Source organism: Crocodylus porosus, unplaced genomic scaffold (assembly GCF_001723895.1).
Source record: "Crocodylus porosus isolate Cpor-Errol unplaced genomic scaffold, CroPor_comp1, whole genome shotgun sequence".
NCBI lineage: Eukaryota > Metazoa > Chordata > Crocodylia > Crocodylidae > Crocodylus > Crocodylus porosus.
In genome coordinates, this window is record NW_017728923.1 from 3,328,280 (window position 1) to 3,332,688 (window position 4,409).

Here is a 4,409-nt window from a genome sequence, read left to right on the forward strand (position 1 = left end):
GCCGCGGCGGAAGCAGGCGGGCGGCACCGCGGCTGCTCGGAGCAGGATCCTGCCTAGCGGCTTTGTTGTGCGGGGGGAGGCGGCGGAAAGACGGGTCCTGGCCGTGCGTGTGGGCGGGATGGAGCCGCCTGCAGGGACCGGGAAAACCTCCCGGCGCCCGACCTCGTTTCCGAGGTCCGGATTCCTGCGTGCGTGGGAGCAGGTGGATGATCCCTTGTTCTTGTCTGCGTAGATGGGGGACGAAGAGGGCGACTCGTAGCGAACGTGTCTGGTAGCTGGAACAAGTGTGTTGAGTTAAAGTCAGTGCAAAGAAGAGCTGTGCTTTAGGGAGTCCTTCAGCATCGCTGCTGGCCGTGCGATCTCCAGGTAGGCCCCCCACACCCACGGGTACCCTGTGGCAGCCTGATCCGGGCCCTGAGCAGGAACCTGGAAACGCTGCTTTTGAATTGCTGGCATTGCCACTGGCTTGCTGAGTGACCTTCGGCAAGTCACTTAACCACCCTGCCTCAGTCCCTCTGTCTATACATTTCTTTGCCTTTTGGGAGCTGGTTGATGGCCATGCTCTACTTTGAGGCTGCAGAGTGCTGTGTCGGTGCCAAGGGTCAGAACCTGAACCCTGTTACTTGTCTGTTGTGGTGTCACGCGCAGTGCTCAGAACCGGGGTCTAAGCTGGAGCTACGAGGGTTTCTGAGGCAGGTAGCCATCCCCTTGGGCTCTGGTTCCCTCTGCCCTGTGGGAGTAAGCAGTGCTCAGTTGCTTACTTTCCATTAAAACTTCCGCCTGAAAAGGGTTCTGATGGAACAATCAATATTTTAATAGCAAGAGAATGGGCTTTTTAGTGGGGAAAGTACTGTTTTATAAAAGGGAAATGAAGTGGGGTTTTTCTTTTTTTCTTTTTACTTGAATGTGGAAAGAGGAGGGTGAATGGGATGCAGAGTGTTTGATGAAGGCAGGGTAAATTTGGCTTGGGCCCATTATCGCTGAGATTGAGAGAGGTTTGGCTCTGGGCCATCCCCGCTTGTGGGGACTGCAATTCCTCTGTAAAATGTCAAGTAGTTGAAGTAATCTTCACCCATCTGGGGTTTTGTTCCTTTTGGTTCATAACTGCTGTTTTCCCAGGCTCAAACATGCTGCCTGGCTTGCACTGTTCTTCCCGTTGGCATGACTCAGTGCTGACCTCTGTTCGCTTTGCTGCAGGTTAGTGGAGGCAGAGTGCTCGCGATGCTGCAGTGCACAGAGCAAAGGGATCCTGTGTTTCTGTTTTAGCTTCTCATCTTTTGCAAAGGCTGACTGTCATCTCTCCTAGCAATGATACAATGGATGCCTTCATCTTCCCGCACCACTGAAACATTTTTGAGCAAGTAAAGACACAGATGCTAGAATATTGTGTGCTGCCCTCACTGGCCCATCCAGACTTCCCAGTGATGCCAAGGCTGGGCATGGCTGAGTAATAGGATGAGGACAGATTAGTGAGTCACTTGGTAAACATACCTTCAGTCAGTGGCTAATGTCGCAATGCCCTGGTATCGTTGGCGGACTTTGCCACAGAATCCTCTTGCCATGGAACCCACGCAGCTCTGCTGGGCAAAGGAGTGTGAGCTGCCCACCCTGCACCAGAGAGGGCCCTGTGTGCCACAAGGAGTGAGGATGAAGGAGCATCATTTTGCAAACCCTGCATCTCTCCCTTTCCTTGTACCATGGCTGGGGAGCTTTTTCTCCAGTCACTAAGGTGGTATAGTGGCCAAAAAGCAGATCTATGCTCTCAGTGGTCTGGGTGAAATTCCTGTCTCCTTGGTGCAGGCCTCCCGGCTCTAGTACAGGTATTTTAATTGCATTTTGAAAAATCTGGGAGGCATGTGAATAGAGTACTAGGGAGCCCTGTAGCTAACTTGTCTTGTCCAGGGGACATGCTTATCTACACTGAGCTTGGCTGAAAGTATTCCATCCCATAATGGTTTGGTCTCATAGTTAGAGGGGATAGACCTGGGAGGCAGGAGACCTCTGCTTTGGCTCCTGCTTCACTGGGCTGAATAGTTATTTGTCCACGTTCATTGCAGTTGGCCTGTCTTAGCAAACTGGAAAGCTGAGCTGATATGTGGTGGGGGATAGGGAGGTCCATCTTGAGATGCTGTGAGCAAGACATCTAACAATCCTGAGCACTCATCAGACCTCATATGAGATTGGGGGGGGGGGTGCACTTGGCACTCCTAAATACCAGGCCCAGGAGGCCTCCCACTGGGCGCTCTGAATCAGTGGTCATTGTGTGGTGAAAGTGGTTGCCTTGCCTCAGTTTTTCCAAGTGTACTCTGGAGGTAGTAGCCTTGGATGTAGCTGTTATCTTGGGGTCATTGATGTAATTAGGTGTCATCAGTAAGGTGTCACTCCAGCTCTATATCACTTACGTTGAGTGGCTGCTAGGGCAGGATAGGAGGAATGCACCTCCCTTAGTAGTAATACTTACCACAGGTGGTGCGCACAAACTGGTATGTCTTCAAAGCATTGTGGATTGATAGATGCAGTATGGCCTGTCAACAAATTTGTAATCTCATACAGATTATATCTATTGAGACCCTGGGGAGTCATGGAAAATGCTGATCACTTTACAATTAAGACTGGGCTTGAAATGATCTTTGGCTGAGATATCATATGATTGACTATGTCCTCACAAATAGATGGGGCTTAACATGGAGCTAAGCTTTAGCCTGGGCAGAGTGTACTTGGAGAGAAGCAGGTTTCTGCAAGAATTGGAAGGGCTCCTGAACTGCTGAGCTGAAATAAGGGAGAACCTTATCTTCAGCTCTCTGGAGGGGGCTTCTGAAAGACTGGCATAGAAAAAGTATCCTAAAAAGGAGCAGATCATTTCACTCCTGATTTATATTGCATCTTGGAGGCCTGCCTCCTGGGCCTCTGCTGCGATGTACCTTTCCCATCCCTTTTACCCCCCTTAAATATTGCACCTCACTCCTCCTACCTCTTCTCTATCCCCTTGCATACCCCCAGCTTAGTTTTGTCTTCCTTTGTACTATTGCAAATTCTGAACCATGCCTCTGAATTTGATGGAAATACACCAGTGTGGAGCTGAGGAGAGTTGGCCTGGAGTTCAGTGGCTTTCCAGAGCGCTGGGTTTCTGTTTGCCAGGCAGTTTGCTTGCTCGTCCCCTGCTTAGGGCACTGCTGATATGGTGAAAATCTGGAACTAGCCTTCATGCCCTTGACATCTGCTGTTAGCTTGTGGCTTTTCAGGCCTGTTTCTTTACATTTACCTTGTGTCATTTGCAGCATGAGGCCCATGCAAAGGAGAGTACAGGTTGTACAGGGGAAACGGTAAAAGAGACTTAGTAATTTTATTATAGTGGCGGCTCATGGTCCAGTCATGAGTGGAATATTGTCATGTTAGGGGCTCTACTCAAGAACATGGCAAAAGCCAGACCTGCCAGAAGCATTAACCAGGCAAATAGAGATGCCAAGATGAAGTAGCTTGCCCAAGGACTGGCAAAAGAGCATGTGGCAGAGCCAGAAATGGAATGAAACTCAATTCAGGTACTGTAAACATGAGACCTTCAGCTCCACAACATGAAGGGAGAACGGTCTGAGCCTTCTGGATCTAGTAATCTGAGATATTACAGAAGAAAAGAAAGGGAGGATTTTCTGTCCAAGATTTAGAGATGACTATGTCAATTTAAAGTTAGTATGTGATACAGTCTGGCTGTTTTCTGTCCTTCTACCTGCTGCCAGGCTAACTTCTTGGAGTATTGCTTTTGATTTGCCAAACTTATACGTCAGCTTGGCACCTACTAGAGCTCCAGTGCAAACCAAACTTCTTGTTAGCATGACTTGCCCTGTTGCTACTCATAGCCTGGTCTTTGAGGGAGGCCCTGATTTTAAGGTTCTCTGTTGTACATAACTGACCCTGTAGAGCAGGGTTGGGCAATTATTTGGGCTGGAGGGCCACTTCAGGAGTTCATTGAGCTGTTGTGGGGGGAGGAAGGGGGTGCTGACCTGGAATGGTGGTGTGGGGGAGCAATGGAGAGGACTTGATCCTGTCCAGCCCTGTGCCCGTCCACCCTGTGCCCACCACCGGGGTGTCAGGGCACATGGGATCTCCATGGAGACTGGCCTGGGACCTATGCGGCAGGGCTGGACTTAGGCATGGGTGAACTGGGTGGCTGCCCGGGGCCTAAACAGAAAGCGGGGCGGTAAATGGTGAAAATAATGATTATTATTATAGTTTCTAGGGTTGGAAGGGACCTGAGCAGATCATCAAGTCTGACCCCCTGCCATGACAGGAAAGAGTACTGGGGTCAAACGACCCCAGCAAGATGTGCATCTAACCTCCTCTTAAACACCCCCAGGGTAGGAGCCAGCACCACTTCTCTTGGAAGTTGGTTCCAGATCCTAGCCGCCCTGACC

The 4,409-nt window shown here is 50.2% G+C and overlaps 1 protein-coding gene across 1 annotated transcript in view; it reads left to right on the top strand.

Moving 5' to 3' along the window:
• The first annotated feature begins 235 nt into the window (after positions 1 to 235).
• ABCA3 (ATP binding cassette subfamily A member 3) overlaps positions 236 to 4,409 on the top strand; it is a 75,505-nt gene continuing 71,331 nt past the window's right edge. Inside the window, exon 1 of the mRNA XM_019539961.1 lies at positions 236 to 366. The gene's annotated coding sequence lies outside the window, so the exon portion shown is untranslated. The remainder of the gene's footprint in view (positions 367 to 4,409) is intronic.